Source organism: Athene cunicularia (assembly GCF_003259725.1).
Source record: "Athene cunicularia isolate RWA chromosome Z unlocalized genomic scaffold, athCun1 chrZ_part1, whole genome shotgun sequence".
Lineage (NCBI taxonomy): Eukaryota > Metazoa > Chordata > Aves > Strigiformes > Strigidae > Athene > Athene cunicularia.
Genome location: NW_020799142.1, coordinates 17745511 through 17764368, shown reverse-complemented (window position 1 = coordinate 17764368; position 18858 = coordinate 17745511).

The window sequence follows — 18858 nt, the reverse complement described above, 5'->3', positions numbered from 1 at the left end:
AAATAAAAGATGGGGTACTGTGTGGAGCGCCAAGGTAAAATAAGCCTCCAAACGAATCTCATACTATTCATTCGGTTAACAGAATGAGAAAGGCTTTCCCAGAAAAATCGTATGTGATTGTGTAATTTGAGCCCATTTTTGATTCATATTCACAAGGAAGCTGAATTAGTCACATGGCTTACCTTACTTCTTGCCATTTCCTAAGTCTTGAGATGCTGCTTTTGTAGTTTCAATAATTTCTCAGTGCAACACAGTGCAGTATAATACCTACTATACATAGAAACAAGTTGTGTAATATATACAAGTAATGCAACTTCAGTATACTTCAGACTCTGTGAGTCAAAATTACATCACTCCATCCATCCAGTAGCCTTCAGTCCAGAGTATTCCCCTTTTTTGCCGATTTACAGTTAAATCTAACTTACAGAATTTTGAAGTTGCCCATCAAAAATCTCTTTCCTTTAATTTTAATAAAAATCCACTCCTGCTGTTTTAGGGAATATTACATTATCATTTGAAATAAAGACTCGGAAGGAACATGCTTTTTTTTACTGATTTTAGTTTCAAAAGACATTTCTAAGGAGCATGAAAACATTGTGATAAAATAAGGAACTTTTTATTCCATCTTTCTCTTCTATTTTGATCCCTGTAATTGACAGTAGCAACTAAGTTTTTACTGACAAAATAATGCTGCGCATGAGGAACATAACACATAAAAAATGAAAGGGTTAGGTAAGGCAGTACAAAATTTTATTTGTAGTGGTAGGGTGTCTGTATTTCTTACAGTTGTTATGGATTCAACCCATGCTATCTCTTAAGATTTTCCTTTTGGGAAAAAAAAAAACCCAAGAGTCAGTTCTTTCATTAAAAATAAAGGTAGTGAAATAATGTTATAAGAGTACCCGTCCCCTTCCATTTTTAATAACTAGCTCTCGGGTAAGAGTTATGGGAGTCAGTTCCTTCTCTGACCTTGAGAGGTACTCAGCTGGCTCTTTTTCAGGAGGGTAGCATAACCTGTCAGCTCCACCCCAGCGCTTCATAAGGTGAGCAAGGGGGGAGAGCCCCAAGCACCAGTTCGTTTCTCAGGCAATTTCTGGTCTAGTTGGAAACACACTAGCAATGTTGCAAAATATCACTTGCAAAACACGAAGTGTCAGAGTCCTCCAGTGCCATCCTGTCAGGGTTCTGCCATGTTCTGTGACTTCTTTGCTTTGCTCAAAAAAAGTTGGAGACAAGATACCCTAGTTAAATTGAAGAAACAGGACCATGCTGCTGATTCAATTGCTGTGTCAAGTCCGTGCCAGTTTTCATCTAAGATGGGTAGATTTAACTTCATAACAGTGTAAGAAAAAAAACAGTTTCTCCACTAGATTCATACAAACAAGACTGAATGTGCTAATGATGGATTGCTAGACAATAGGGGAAGTCTCTACTCAGGACTAATTACCTTCTTCAGCAGTCTAATTTGAAAAATGTAGTGCATGCATTTTCTTTTTTTCCCCTTCCCACTGTCTCCCTGGGACTCACTTGTGAATAAGCACAGGCCATGGCTCTCAGACAGCTTGGTTTGCTCCATAAGCAACATCCATTCACCATCTGTGTGGTGAAAGGCAGTTGGATCTCTGCTTTGATTGAAGCTAAACTGTGTCAGGCTGCCTTTAAGATGAAATTTGAATGGCACGAAAGTCAGGTAGAAAATTAAGTTGTGATGATACACCTTAAACCCTGAAATAAAATATGATGGATGCATCACCCTGTAGAGGTGAGCAACTGAGCTGTTGTCCGGTTCTGCCTGTCTTTTCCTCCAGGTGGTTGTAAGAAATGACACTTCAGTCATGCAGTGTCTTGAATAGGTAATTTTCCAGGCTTGGCCGCAGCATACACAGTGATGAAGTGTTCTGTAGTTCAAGAACTGATTGCTCACACTTTGAACCATAGTTAAGGAATGTGTTTGGCCAAAACAACTGAGCAATAAGTATCCCCGTGCCTGGGGGAGGGGAGGAAAGAAATTTAACTGCTCACAGTAGTAACCAGATAAAAGGCAGACTCTGCACCTTGTAGAATTGCTCAGTGTACTGATGTGGTGAGAAGAGCTTGTCTGGAACTCCTGGAACTCGTTAGGGCAGGAGGACAGGAAGGAAGGAGGAAGTGATTGTGCCTTTCCTCACAGTCCAAGCACAGACTGGGGAACTGTGTTTTGACAGCTAGAGAAGGAAGCTGAAGGATGCTGCAGGTTTCCCACTGGACTGCTTGGAGATCATGAGCGCCTATCCAAAGGATGAAGTATCCCACAGAAGGCAGCTGTGGCCACTTTCTCTAAAATACATTACTGCTTGGTGTAAAATAGAAGAGCAACCCTGGGAGGCGGAACCTCTGACAGTATATGCTCAAAGCATTGGGCTTCAAGGTCATCTCACAACCTTCCTTGGTATTTGTCTGCACTCAGAGACAGTGAGGAAAGCAAAAGACCTAGCTCACACTATCACAGATGCTTGCTCCTGGGATATATGCATCTGAACCACTGAGGCCAAAAAAGCTGGGCTTCCTCTCTGTGTGGGTGGTGGTTCTTCACTGCCAGCCAGTGCAGCATGCAGGATGCAGTGGTGGTCCCACCAGCATCTGTCAGGGCTGAGCTTTACCCTGTTCTTCAAGAGGACATGCTAAATGTGGCAACCCACCAAAGAGGACTCTGGGCTGTAGGTCTCCAGTTTATAAAAACTCATCTGTAGCTGCATAGGAAGGACATAGGCTCCCAAGGGGGCTGTGCTGCCCATGACCCCAGTACTCATTCCTTTACTGGCTGCTTCTAGATGTCCTTTTGCTTGTCTCTCTGGGAACTGTGTATGCAAACTGTGCAGGGAGACAAGTCACCCAGCACAGAGGTCCTCTCTACAAGCCAGGCACCTTAAACTAGGCTCACAGGATCTTCGTTCCTTGTAGGCTCTGTTGTCTGCTTGGAGAGTCACAAAAATTTGTCCAAATTAAGTCTAAACTAGATTAGTTAAACCATGTTAAAGCTTTGTGTTCATGTACTCATTTGGGATTCATATCATTTCCATTTACCTTAATTTAGCCAACTAATGAATTAAAGCAAATCAAATTAAGTTTACTTTAATTCTGAACAAGCATGCCCAGTGTTCGCCTAGGGAGTTATGCAGTTCAAATAACCTAAATTCCCACACCTAGCTGACACATGAAAACTAGTCTGATAATGCCTGCACAGAGAAGCCCCCAAACGATCTGTATATTCTGGGATTTATACAAAATCTGTCCACCTTTTCTCACTTAACATCTTTTCTAAGCTAGAATTAAAGGCTAGCATTGCTCTAGACCAGGTCAGATTCCCAATAGGAGCTGTAGCTGCATATCTACAGGAATCCCAAAACCAGAAAAGACAGAGGAGAGAAAAGTGGAGCTATCATACAGCACATGCTCAAGCCTTCACAGTCTCCAGCATTGCTGCAAATTCACTACATCATCTGTGAGGCATTATATGCCTTCTGCTCTTGCTACCATACCATGCCACACTTCTGCTAACAACCCTTGGCTGAACCACATTCCAACACAGCAGTCACCATCCCCACTGCCTGGAGGAGGAACAAGCCTAGCAAAGACAAACAGGCAAAAATGGGCTGGTAGAATTAAACTGGCATGTAGGGTTTGTGATCAGTAGCAACTGGCAAAGTTGTATTTGTGGGTAGAGGTGTCTCAACTTTTTCCTTATTACTGGTGTGCCATGCATGTTCTGTCTGAAGGAACTCTATTTTTATATACATTTACCATCTCTCTCTCTCTCTCTCTCTCTCTCTCTCTATCTGTTCCGCATTTACTTTTTACTCCAGTTTTGCAAGCTGCATTCTTAGAACTTGCATTAAACATTCATGAAACTTTTTGTAAAGATTTTACCGGTCGGATACTTTTTTGTCTCTTGTGAATAACTGTCAAGAAGACAATGTTTCAGTGGTGAATTTGAATTCTTTCTTGGCTCATTTTTAATTCATACTCAGAGGTTTGTAGTTTGAAAGTAGTCTGACAATGAGCAGAACCTAATCTCTATGAGTAAGAGTGAAGATAACCTGGTTGGGGTTTTTTTTTCCCTGTCTCAGGATCCTAATGGTCACCAAGCAGCCCAGAGTAGAGGTGTGTCCCAGAGAGCAGTGAAGCCAATATGCAGGCTACTGCAGTGAGCTGCAGAACAAGAATGTTTGGGATTACATTCAAGGAAGCACTTAGGCACCTAATTCCCTAATTATGTATTTAAAATACATTCATCAGCCACCACTCAATTCTGAAAGCACCTAACTCCTTAACCACCTACCCTTTCAGGTTTGTGTTCTTAAGGCTGTGTCAGGTGCACTTTCCACCTTCCTCAAGGTTGTTCAGATCTTTGTAGGGTCAAGCAGGTCATTACTTAATGTGCATCTCTCACCGGCACAGATTAACCAGTCATTTCTCTGCCTGAGTTTCTTAGAGTTATGATGGATGTGCTAGAGGCCTTCTAAAGAAAAACAAGGTCTAGATTAAAGAGCACTTAGATGCCTTGCAAAGTGAACTCTGACACACCTTTTTTAAGCATCTGGTCTCTGAGTGAAGTGTCCAGAAACTGAAACCCTAAACTGGGTTTAATTTCCTATGACTGACCCTGCAGGCTTTCCTCTGTGAGGAGAGTTCATGGCTCCAGTAATGAGTACCAAGACCAACATGCCAAGGGTGAGACCCAAGACCTACCAGTTAAGCCTAGAGCCTCTCTCTACAAAATTCAAAATACAAGGTGCATTTGAACTCATGTTCAGCTGGAAATGATGGTTATTTGTTTTGCTTTATACAGTCTTTGAATTGAAGGGAGAAATAATCTGGAAAAAAAAAAAAAAAGTGAGTAGAGAGCAAGACTTCTTTCTTCTCAGGAAGCAACCCAATCAACAGAGAGAATGTGGACGATGACATGTCAGTGTTGTGCAAGCTGTGCAGACCCAGGGGAGCCCATCCTGTTTCATGGATCCCAGGTGGATTTAAAGAGGATCTGGGAACTTGCAGGCTGAAGGGAGGCTGTTTTTATGTTCTGTTGAGGTTGAAGAGAGACTGAGCATAGAGAGGTCTGAATCATGAATTTTCAGGTTATCTACCTTGTCTGCCCAAATGTTTTGTTTCTAACCACAGGCATCACATGGAGTTGCTGAGGGAAGAAATACCCCATTGGTTTTTAGGTCTCTGCTTTGGTCCACTTTTTGGCCCAGAGCAATTCTTTGTGACAGCTGAAGTGAACCTTACATGTCACCAGCGGGGCACCTGTGGCCACTGCATAAGCACACAGAGAGGGATAGGGTGGGCCTGACCTGCTGTGGTGTGATACAGACCTCTGCAGTGTCTAAAGTACCACATTTCTTTGGAGACTGATTCTTCACATGTGTTTGTGTACAGCAAAAAGAAAAAAACCCACCTTTTTTCTGCATCTATATTAAATAAAATCTCCTGTAGTATGAATTTTAACAGCATCAGGTTAGCCTCCACTTTTTCAGTCCTGAGGGAACAAACACTTGTATCAATTTTTCACTCCCTTCCCAATTCACCTTCTTCAAGATAGTCGGGCTAAGACCTTTCAAAATAATCTCTTAGGCTCCAGAAAGAAAAGATCTGTAAAATGAAATCATTAGTATCAAACTTGTTATCAAGTAATTATTAGAACTGCCAAGTACAGTATGATAGCAACAAAATATCCAGTATTTCACATATGAAATGTGGTGATCTAGCATTGTGCTAGCCAAGACAATAAGTACTTCTGAAACCAGTGACCAAAGTTTTAAGTGTTTACAACAGAGAATTTCCTCTAGAGAGGTTTCCAGTCTGCCCAAGGGCTTATATGTTTGAAATGTTCTTATCAAAGCAGCAAATCCAGATGCAGTGTTTGTTTGCTTGTCGCTGATGTTAGGAAGGACAACTGGTGGGCATGCAGCAGAACATGAGGAGCTGTTCTCCACAGAGTATTCCTTCTGCTGCCACCACTCATTGGGGTGGAAATGAAATTCATAGACTGAACAGATCTATAGGACATTAGATAGTTTATTGATCAGCAGGTCACAACCATTAGGGAATGAGACTGAATTAGGGTAAAACACAACTGCAACACTCTGCTTTCTCACTTTCTTCTAGATGTGTATTTTTAAAGATATTAGAGGGTTAATTATCAGCACATTTTAAATTGGACTCTATGCCTGTGTCTGTCTGTGCCTGCTGATCTGGGTGTCACTGAGCATCTTGCTAAGCCTGCTTTGTGAAAAAGGTTTCTGGTCCTCTCAGCAGCTGGTAACATCTGTTTTAAGGTTGTAAGAAAACAAACAGTAGGGACACACTTGCCTCAGCTCGAGCATATTTATTTAGCAACATACGTTAGGAAAGTGACATCCTTTGCTAAGATTAAAATATTCAATTAAGGTTGACTGCAGTATTTGCCAGCTACGGTTTGCTGGATATTTATTGCCCACACTGCTGATAGGCAGCAGATGCCTATGTTTCTATTACTGACTACTCCCTGAGGGGGGAAAAAAAAAAAAAAGACCAAAAGGTTTAAATGGGATGATAATGTGCTGAAACATCTCTTCACTCAGGTGGTAATTTCTTGTCTTAACTAGAATTCTAAACATCAGGCAACACGTCAGTAAACCTACCCCCCCAGTTCAGTGCCGAATTTTTAGGTCATTTTATTATTCTTCCCTGTTAATTGGTTTGCTGCTGGCAGACTTTGAAGTAGTGTATTTTTTCTCTTATCATACAAGCTGGAAAAGTGCCCAAAACTTATTAGCTCATCAGCCAGCCATTTGTACCTGCTGCTCACTGTCTACTACCGCTAAATATATGCTAATAATGCTATCTGACTATTGGGAGGACCGGGATGAATTTGCAAATTGTGTTCATGCCAGGAAAAGGAATGCTACTTAGAAAGATGACAAAGAAAGCAGCTGCTTTTAGATGAGATGATTCACCACATTATATATTACTCTGGGGTAATAAATTATATTTTCTCTCTTGAATTCATTTTTGGGGGGCATGTGTTTAGACAGTAACTATAGCATGTGAGAAACCTTTCAAAGCCTTCTGAGATGGAAAAAAGAGACCATATTATTTTTTAAAAGACTTATGTTTAAATACATGCAATTCTGTTTTAATGTGGGTTTTCACATATTGTGTCCTAATAAGAAAACTGCAGCCTTTAAATATTTTATCAGGGTTTTTTCCTTTCTTTTAGTTATTAATTACAAGGGTCTTTTCAATAACAGTGAGCAATGTTCAGCATGTCTGAAATGCTTATATATAAAATATATCCAAAGCAATGGAATGACATGAGAGCAAATCAAGCCAATTTGAAATTCCAATGTGGTGTAAAATAATGCAGCCTCTATTAAATATGTTTGGTATGAAAGAACAATTTAAGCTAATTGTAAGTACAGCTGGAATTTGAATTTGTTTTAACATTTTTGAAAGATTATTACATCTTTCAAAATTACATCTTTTCAAAGATGGAAACAACTTGCTGAAAACTTAGGTACTGCATTTGACAAAAGTGCAGATAGGAGTTGGACCGAGTAGAGGTGGGGATTGTTTGCATTTCCCATTTCTCTGGTATTTTTGTGATGCCAGGGCAGGCAATGCCTTTCCGAAGTGCCTTTTTCCCACACTATCCTATCCCCCCCCAAGCTAAATCAGGAACAGAAGAGGAGAAAAGAATCGGTCAGAGACACGGATCAGGCATTTTCACCATCCCCTCATGAAGTCAGCAGTGGGCATCCCAGGGCACGGACACTGCTCTCCCCTTGCCTGGCCACCAGGCTCAGCAGCTCCCAGTGTCTGGCAGTGCCACGGGCTGGGCTGGGAGGCAGAGTCCGAGCTGGGGAGCCCAGAGCTGGTGAATCACTGGTACCCGAGCTGGCACCAGGGACAGGACTGCTGTCTAATGGGGAGATCAGCAAACACAGCTCTAGTTTTCAGACACTGTTCCCAAGAGGAGTCCAAAACATGCTGGACCAGGCATACTGATCAGACAATCTTGTAACGTCCTTTTCCACAAAGACTTAATACTTTCTGAGTAATACATAGAATTTTATTTCTTATGATAAACCACTGGAATTAGAAACTTCTAAATTTGTCCTTGCTAGGGATGAAACAACATGAAAAGACCTTAAAATATTTAGCCACAAAAAAAAAAAAAAAAAAAAAAAAAAAAAAAAAATGGTCTAAAATATGTACAGGAGATATGACTGGGAAATGCAAAGGACATCTAAAGGAGTAAACTTGGGGCATGAGGCTCTGTGGGGGGTGTTGCAGCCCACCAAACATCCCAGACCATGAGAGCACCTCATTGGCTTGCAGACATCTTAGCCCACAGTCATTCTGTTTATGGGAGCTGTGGTTATCCTCTTAGACGCAGCACTGACATTCACTGCATGGGTTTTAGTACAACCCAGCAGCATAAAAATAGAAACTGAGCTTTCCCAGTCCCTGCACACACATCACCACTGGAAGATGACACTCTGTGGAATGTTTTCAACTGTTGGGTGAATGTACTGCTAATAGAGATAGATTATGGAAACATATCTGCAGAGACGTTCTGCTGTGTAACCCTGTAACCCTGCAAGGTGGTACTCTCTTTTAGCAAGAGTCCATGAGCTCTGCAGCAAATTTGCAAGACCTCAAGACTGAGGGTTGTCAAGTGTGCTCTGTTTGAATGTCTCTTGACCTGCCCGCAGCTCCCTTTTACTTTGTTTAGCCATAACAGCAATTTCTCTAATTGACCACATGTTTATGGCTAATTTGTTCTGTTGCATGGTACAACGATCATTTGATATAGCTGCCAGTAGCAAGCAGTGATGCTGTGTTGAATGAGACATTTAAGACTGATACAATGATGTAGGGCAGAGAAATAGAGGTCTGGCGTAACAGCAGAGGACTTGAGAAGCGGAGATACAGGGTGAATTGCAGAGGCATACAAGGATGGAGTGATAAGGCATGGGCACACATTCAGCACTGCAGACCACTCATCAGGGGTCAGTTTTAGAAATACAGGCCTGGAGCTGGACAAAACTGATTTTGGGGGATAACAGAACAAAAACATACTATCTAACATATATAAATGGTACCATATATAGTAAATACATGTGTAACATGGAGCTGTAGACCAGCAGAGAAAAAGAAAGTTGTAAAACTGTGTTGGCAAATATAAGAAAATGATGCCAAGTGCATCTCAGGAGAGGAATAAGAATCTGGCACCATGAACATCACATTTCCCACAGTGAGGGACTCCAGGCATTGATGGTTGACACTCCAGCAGTCCAAAGCTCCTGAAGGTCCAGAGGAGCAGTGGAAGGGTGAGCATAACTCTAAGAAAAGGGATAGAAACTAATGCACATTACAATTTTATTATTGCTGTTATTGATACTGTACAGAAGTGCTCTAACTGCGTTATTAGTCTCCCTTTTCCTGCAATAATAACATCTAGACTAATAATGATTCTTGAATTAGACTGTTAATATTCACATGATGGTAAGAAAAAATTCTTGGCTTTATTTATATCTATGGCATGCTTCCTCTTTGCCCACAAAGAAGACTTTGAGCGTAATGGTGTGTTATGTCCTGCACAGAGAAAAGGAAGTGTTTATTGGCACCTCAGGAGTGCCTATGCTAAGGCAGACAAGCCCTCCGAGCTCATTGTCCCAGTACCAACACTAACTGCATGGTCACACTGGTACTAGCACCCTTTAAAAGGAATTTACCAGGTCACATATTTATTTCATAAATTCATTTGCAGATACTGTTTCCTCAAGAGACATCCTGAAGATGTTTCCAGTCATGAGCCACCCTAGAAAGCCATGGCTATTGCTCAGTCTGAGGGCTGTGGAGTGAGCCCCTGCCTCTCTGTGACCCCTGCCCGTTCCACCCCTGGCCTGGGTCTGTGTCTCTGATCTCTCTGGGTCATCCCCATGCTGGTCATCAACCCTGGCCCATACCAGAATAGAAGTCCCGGAGGAAAAACAGACATTAAACTTCAGTCATGTGGGCTGGGGACTGGGAGATAAGCAGGCATGATAATAACCACACCAATCCCTGACTGTGGAATGGAAGGACAGGGATTTAACGGCCATGGGAGCTACCTGGCCATGATCTCAGAAGAGGCCAGTGTTTCGTCTCCTCCCTGGTTCTGCCTCAAGAGCTGTTATCGACATCAGTATCTCAAGGTAAAAATATTTCTTTCTTACCAGTAAAGACATGATGCTGAAGTCGTGTCAGGGTCACCAAAAGGAAATTTTGGCTGTGTCTGAAAGACCTGTACTTCCATTTGGTAAATGGTATGTTTATGTATTAAGCTGAGTTCAACTGTGAAAAATACTACTGTGCAGCCATAAACACCAGAGGACCAGAGCACTGTTTGAAATATCAGGGAACAGTGGAAAAATCCTTACAGCTTTGGCAGAAGGAGATGGATGTAGAGAGCGGTTTTCATTACAGATACCATCTGATGGTAGTTTTACCAGGAAATAACTGTGTATTTATATTTTTGAAGGCAGGTTTCCAGCCTAATAATACTACTACTGCTGTCCACTGAGAGTTGTCGTGCCTGTGAGAGTGCTACACACTGGGTGACTTGTCATAAAGGAATAACTGTGCTACTATGCAAAGTGACAGCTTTGCTCAAACAGGTCAAACTGGCTTGCTCTAAGTATGTGGATACAAGCATGCACACATGTAACAAGTACAGAACAAGCTTGCAGTGAAATGAGCCCTTATTTTTTATTGCCTTTTCTGCTGTGTGAAATATCAGGACCACAAATGCAAGTTCTGAATGTCTGTATATTTACATACACACCCATACATTAACATCCATTCTCTGTACTTTGAAAACAGCTGCTCATGCAAAATAAACTCTTGTGCATAATAATCATCACCAGCAGATGTGCCCCATTCTAAACTGCTCCAAATGAAATATCCTCCTGCATACCCACTGCACAAGTCTTGGGTTTTGTTTTCTTCTAAATCTGCAGTTTAAATTTTGTACTGATTCTCAGTTTTCTAGATTCAGAAGTTAATTACACTAACCTACACACTTGCCATATGTTCTACACACACTGGTTTGAGAAAACATCAGAATTAACTGTAATAGTTTCATAATGTCCACTGAGTGTAGTGGATTTTGATTGTAGTTCTCAAAAAAATCCACTTTCATTAGGATTTCATGCAAAGGACTAGCATGTGGGCCATCTAACCTGAAATGTTTAATTTGCATCTGTATCAACTTTACAAAGGTTTACTCTCCAAATTGTTTTCCTCTGGGACAAATAAGACTTCAAGTCTATCCTGTTGAATTAGCAGTAATTAAATTTAAAAATACAATATTAAGTGTAGTATTATCCTTGTTAGGGATTTAAATAAAGCAGTTAAGGACAAAGTAAGAGACGTTTCCCAGCATTGTTCCTAATATAACAAATCTGTTATACCAGATATGAATGTATTTTTTGTTCTTTACACAAACAGCCCTCCAAATCTGACTTTAGTGATTTCCTAATCAAGACAGATGGGTAAAGTTATCAAGTTGAAATTTATCTCTTAACTATGAGATACATAACCAGGATAAAAATGCTATCCTCTGTTCTTCTTGCAAATCTAATTCAAGGCAAGTGGTGAATGGCTTCCATATATTTCCATTAGATTTGAAAGACTTCATGCCACACTGTAAATTTTAAAGCCCTAGTACAGTTATTGTCATGATGGTCTATGACTATAAGAGAAGCAGTATTCATAAACATAGCAACTAATACTTGAAGAAAAGAAACTGAACAACAATTCATGAGGTTTGGGATATGAAAAATCTTTCTCAGCTACTTCTTCATGACCTAATGGGGGTAGTTAGTACCCAAAAGTGCATGTTCTTTTCCAGTTGCATTGCTTGAAAGACTTGGGGGTATTAGTGGATGGAAAACTAAATGTGAGCCAGCCATGTGTTCTTGCAGCCCAGAAAGCCAACTGTATGCTGAACTGCATGAAAAGAAGTGTGGCCAGCAAGTCCAGGGAGGTGATTCTCCCCCTCTATTCCACTTTTCTGAGACCCCACTTGCAGTGCTGCATCCAGCACTGGGGCCCCCAGGACATGGGCCTGCTTGAGCGGGTCCAGATGCTCAGGGGCTGGAGCACCTCCCTTATGAGGACAGGCTGAGAGAGTTGGGGTTGTTCAGCCTGGAGAAGAGAAGGCTCCGGGGAGACCTTATAGCGGCCTTCCAGTACTTAAAGGGGCTACAGGAAAGGTGGGGAGGGACTCTGCATCAGGGGGTGTAGGGATAGGACGAGGGGTAATGGCTTTAAACTGAAAGAGGGTAGATTTACATTAGAGATAAGGAAGAAGTTCTTTATTGTGAGTGTGGTGAGACACTGGCACAGGTTGCCCAGAGAAGCTGTGGCTGCCCCCTCCCTGGCAGTGTCCAAGACCAGGCTGGACGGGGCTTTGAGCAACCTGGGCTAGTGGAAGGTGTCCCTGCCCATGGCAGGGGGCTGGAACTAGATGATCTTTAAGGTCCCTTCCAGCCCAAACCATTCTATGGCTCTATGATACTTACTCTGATAAAAGATTTTACCTCTTCCTTCCTTGTATTTCAAAGGTGGTTGCACACCTGGTGAATTTTTTGAAGACAGTTATTTAAAAGGTATCTATCAGTAAGAAAATTCTGTGTTCCTATTATGTGAAAAAAGTAAGTATTTGAGTCACAGCTAAAACAGAACAGAAACTGTTCTGAATCAAAGTTGGGCCAAGGACTTGACATCACATGATGATACCACATGACAACTCCAAGTCTTATGCAGAATAGGATGCTGGATTGGAATGTTGATATGCTGTATTGTGTTTGTGTGTGGTGGGGTTTTGGTAGTGGGTAAGGAGCTACAGGGGTGGCTCCTGTGAGAAGCTGCTGGAAGCTCCCCTGGCTCCAAGTTGGACCCATCTCTGTGCCAGGGCTGAGCCGATTAGCAACAGTGTCTGCGACTCTGTAATAACATATTTAAGAAGGTGAACCTGAGAGCAGGATGGGTGAGGGAAATATATATGCAAGCTCAAAGGTCAGAGGAAGAAAGGAGGAGGAGAGATGTTCGCTGGAGCAGAAACTCCCCTGCAGTCTGTGGTGAGAGGGCAGGCTGTGCTCCCGCGGCCCATGGAGGTCCATGGTGGAGCAGATGCCCACCTGCAGCCTGTGGAGGACCCCGTGCCAGAGCAGGTGGCTGTACCCAAAGAAGGCCGTGACTGAGGGAAGCCCACGCTGAAGCAGTCTGTTGCTGGGACAACTGCAACGTGTGGCAGGAGCCCACACTGGAGCAGTTTGGGAAGAGCTGCAGCCCTGTGGGAAGTACTCACATCAGAGAAGTTCATGGAGGACTGTCTCCCATGGGAGGGACACCATGTTGGAGCAGAGGAAGAGTGTGAGGAGTCCTCCCCCTGAGGAGGAAAGAGCAGCAGAAACAATGTGTCATGAACTGGCCGCAACCTCCATCCCCTCCCCTTGCAACACTTGGGGGGATGAGGTGGAGAAATTGGGAACAAAGCTGAGACCAGGAAGAAGGGAGGGGTGAGGGGAAGATGTTTCTAAGATGTGGTTATATTTCTCACTATCCTACTCTGTTTTGGCTGGTAAATTAGTGATGGTGATGCCTAAATTAAATGGATATTGTTTTTCTTCCCAAATCTAGTCTGTCTTTTGTCCATGACCATAATTGGTGAGTGAGCCCTCCCTATGCCTCTCTTGATCACTGAGCCTCTTGTTGTATTTTCTCCTCCCCATCCCATCATGGGGGAGAAAGGAGTGAGCAAGCGACCATGCGGTGCTTACTTGCCTTCTGGACTTAAACCACGACATATGCTAATCCATAAAGCCACAACTGAGATGTATGGGGGTATGAAGAATGGTGCAATGGAAACAAATTACACCTTACAGTTTCCACATCATTGCACTGCTGAGTTAGCCTGAGTTTCCCTTCATAAAGTAGATGGATATTTAAGTGGATATCAAGGAGAAGGTGAGGTGTCAATAGAGACCTATTGCACATATCTATAAACACAGCCAAATACACAGATGGAGTATATTTTCTTGGCTTGAAGGTAGTTCAAAAAATTGGGATACTCCTTCAACAATGCAGAAATTTCAGTCTCCACTCAATGAATCTGATTTTACTTTGCCTGTGACTCCCTGTACAAGGGAGAAAGTCTGCTCTTGGTAAGGGCATCAAGTTTGGGGTGATACTCATATAAGACAACTCCAGCTCCAGCAGGCTAGCTGTAGATGAAGCACAGCATTATAACTGATGGAAAAATACAAATGACGATTTGTAATTTGTAACAAATTATTCCACATGCTTCACATTGCAAAGGCCCCATTGCTCACATCATTGTTAAAATTATTAATAGGCACCTTAACATACAAAGTGGAGGCTGGCATTCAGAACAAGGGAGGGAAGTCCCATTTGAAGCCAAGCTGACCATGATGTGCTGCCTTGCTCTCTCCACCTCCTCACCAAAGCTAGTGTAAGAAAGCTGCCAGATATGTTTTATTGCTAATTTACTAAGTGAAATGTTTTATTATGGGTACTTTCATAAAGAATGTACACTTACAATATTTGTTCCTCTAACTGATTCTTGGAAACATTTGTGGTTGCTATAAGTAGAACAAATGCACCAAGACAAGCAGATATAGCAGAATAAGGCAGAGTCTAAGGTATGTGATGCTTTTAGCATAAACTCTTGCTGACAACTAAAATGTGTTCTTTTTCATGACTAAATAAAAAAGAAAAATGTGAGGTCTTCTTTTGTATTGCAATTAATGTACTAGGAGCATTTTAGTGGAGTTTGAATCTTGCAGAGCCTAGCAAATATTCTGTACAAGCTGACCAGTTTCCTGCATTAATAGACTGGCTGCTGTCCAAACTGAGCCTCCTTTATGAAAATAGATGCAGTTTTAAAGAGATTAGTCAGCAAATTCTTCATTTTTAACAATGAAATAAAGAGTATAGTCAAGAAACACCTTCCCAAATGGCTGCAGTGTTCACATTTCAATAGCAGACAAGAGAGTATGAAGGGAAAAATTATATTCACAGACACTAGTAATAACTAAGCTGGGTTCCTGAAAAAATGTAGAGTTATCTCAGAGGACTTTATTTTTTGTGTGTTGGATCCTAACAGTGCCCTAACTTTTAGCCCCCAAAAAAGGGAAAAGCCTGAAGAGTTGTGTTGTTTGTGGAATCTGGATTTGACTTTATATCCTGGACTGAGAATCTATGCAGGATTTGGAAAGGGACTGCAGGGACAGAGGAGGAAAGTGAGGAAAGAAACAGGATAAAAAAAGATTCAGTCAGACTTTATTCAAAACCACATTCAAGGACACAGCCACAGTACATGACTAGATATGAAATGGCTGATGAATAAGTTCATTGCTCCATAGTACCTGTTAAGAAATCCCTTTTATTTCTGCCAGAAGTTACTGACTTCCCACAAAGATATTTTTGCTTAAAGTTTTTCTTCATTTTATAATCACTGAAATAAGAAAAGAAGAATATAAAGAAGTAGGAACCTTCCTTTGTTGAAGTGGCTGGCAATATCTCTGAAACCAAAAATTTAAATGCCCGGAAACCTTGGAGGAAGTGAGAATCTGAACCTGAATTTTTCAGATGGAAGTTCCCTAACCAAAACCCAAATCTGAATGGTTCTTAAATTTTTCACACTTGAAAACCTACTCTGAATCTTTAACAATATTTTTGAGGATCACTTCAAGTTTGATGTGGAGAATTATCATAGTGCTCAGCTGCATTGTGCTTTAAACAAAGTGCTAGAGGAAATAATTTTCTATTAAAAGCAGGTAAATTTCTGTATGTTGTAAGCGCCTGTCCAACACACAGTTGTATCATTTTAGGTAATTTCTGCTCTTTAATTTAAAAGATAAAAATTACAAAATTGACATAATATTTACAACTAACTGCAAACACATTGATTACAGATTTTAAAACCTGATATTTGCTCTATAAAGTCATACTGCCAGTGCTGGAGTTATTACTGGAAAACTAGATACTTTGGCATGTATTTGTGAGAGACATTACTAAATCAAAACAGGTCCAGCCAAACTTGGACTCTGCATTAAACGGCATTTTGATGTGCTCGAGTTGGCATAAGAAGAAATTCTTTTGGCTGCTTCCAGTGTTAGCTGAGGGAAATGAACACTGTATGCTAAATGCAAAAATCTCTGCTCTTGCAGGCGGAGATGCTCTCTTAACTCTTCTTGCCCTGCTCCTTTCCCTGTGTAAAGCAGCCAGAGGTCAGAGGGAGGACAAGATGCTCCCACATCATGTGACAGTGAACTTACCACAAAGGGAATTAACTGATAACTTTATGGTGAGCTGAAATGTGTTATGTCATGGGGTAAGGTGGAGGTGGAAGGGCACCAGAGGCAGCCATGGAATGCCAGCACATGAAGCGGGGAAGGAGAGTGGCAGTTCCTCCAGACTGGACCACAGGCAGAAAAGAATTAGGTCAGACTGACCCACCAGTGCTAATCTGGTTTCAAATCAGGCAGGTTGGAATCCAGCAGATTTGCAGGTCAGAATGGAGTTTGCCCAGCTTACGGGAACTGCCGGTAAAAACCATGCCAGACAGGCAATTTTTCCCCGCTGACAACAGCATTCCTCTCCCCGCAGGGAGCAGTGGCTGGAAAGGGGATGCTGGATGGGGCAGCCAGGTCTCAGAGGCAGCACAGTCCTGCAGAGACGGCTGGCGGGTGACTTTGGCATATGCACCTGCACAACCCAGCTGCCAGATGTTGAAGTGTTTCTGAGCTGTTTACGGAGAGGGTCCAAGCTGTTTGAACAGAAACAGGGTGAGGCTGCAGAGCTTGCACAAACAAGAGCTAGCGCAGTTGCCTGTTGCTTTAACATAGAACTAATAAATACAAAGAATAGATAATTTGCTTCCTTAGAAACAGTTTCTTAGTTTTAACAATCAATATGGAAAATGGACCTGCAGTATAAGACAGGCCACAGTTTTCTAGCTCCAAAACACTCACCCTCCAGCAAGCCACAAAAGCCTGACACACAGGATGGATTTGTATCTCGGATTATGTCCCAGAGAAATAAAAAAAAGATTTTTTTTAATTTTCCATCAAAGATAAAATGTACTTTCATTACCCCTAAGTGCAACTGAAATGAAATGAATTAATATGCAGTAGCTACAGGTCCTTTGATTTGGACCCATCAGGAGGTAACGCCACAGGGAAGAATTAATATCTAAACTCTATAGGTTTGGTTATAATTTAATCAGAACTCTGAATGACATGAATTTGAATATATTTCCATACATCCTATTTATATTTGGAATGTGAAGGGTGAAACTAAGTATCTGGAAAATTATATTGCATATAATTTAGATTTCCCAGTGTAGATGAGAACAGTTTAAAGATTAAGATTGAATAAACAAAAGTAAATGCCAAGTCAACTAATTGCACATTAAATTCAAACATAGCATTTTATGGGAGAATAAGAGTAGGAGATCACCTCTAATGTGGATGTAGGCAGGGAGGTGGGTAGAAAGAGTATTTAACATCTGCAAGACAATTCAGCTGATTTAGGAGCCAGAGCAATCCTGCTTGGGCTTGTACTAGAGAGGCAATCATGTCTCCCTTACATGTAAGTACTTGTTTCATGTCAATTAACAAATGCCTCACAACTTGAACTGTGCCTGGTAAATATGTGTAGAGAATTAGGGTCTATACAATAAGATGCTGCAATACGAGCATGTGGGCTTTGGGCCTTAATCTCTCCGCTACTTTTTGTGATTTCCTTTTGGCCATGTACGTCCTGCAGTACCCTCACCTTACAGGGAGAAATCTCCTTGGCTCAGAGCAGTTTCCCCAACACCAGAGAAGGAGAAAGAAGCAAACAACAGAATTTATCTTCTGTCTTTTCCTTGTTGTGTTCCCATGACCAAGTTAAGCAACCTCAATTTTTAAGGATGCGATTTGTTATCCTCTATCCAGAACATCTCATTTGGCAGAAGCAGAGTGAATAGTTGCAGGCTGCTTTATTGAGCTGAGTCAGCTCTCTAGTGTGTCAGAGGAACCCCCTCACTGGCCTGAGGAGGGTGGCACACAGGTAGAAATACCTCTTAGAAACACCCCTCCTTAGCAAATTACACCTTCCTCACAGCCCAAACAGACAGCAAGTCTTCATTCTGAATTGTTTCTTCAATCTTTGGCTCACTGCTGCACGATAACACTCTGCCAGGCACTTGAAATTTCTGCCATAACCAGTTCTCTTCAAGATTACCATTATCTTCCAAATTATGGTTTCTATGTCGGTATCTTATCCCCAGAGCTCTGCACAGTACCTGTAGAAAACTGTGACATGCTAAGTGCTAAACTTGGCCAAGAGATGTTTACTCCAAATGACGTCAATATAGATAAAGCATAGTCAGGATTTACCTAAGCCCATCTCATCCAAATTCCAAAACCAATATACCCTTGCCCAGATGAAGAATATACAGAGCTCCTTAAAAAAAATTAGAAGATCCCAGACATTCAGAATTACTTGATTCCTTGAAAATATGAGTGTAGAACAAATAGTACACTAGAAATGAATGATGTCAGAAATGTATATGGCAAGGGCAGAACTAAGTGCTTAGGCACGTTGTTTAGTGGTGGACTTGGCAGTGTTCGGTTTACAGTGGACTCAATGATCTTAAAGCTCCTTTCCAACATAAATTTCTATTCTATTCTATTCTATTCTATTCTATTCTATTCTATTCTATTCTATTCTATTCTATTCTATTCTATTCTATTCTATTCTATTCTATTCTAT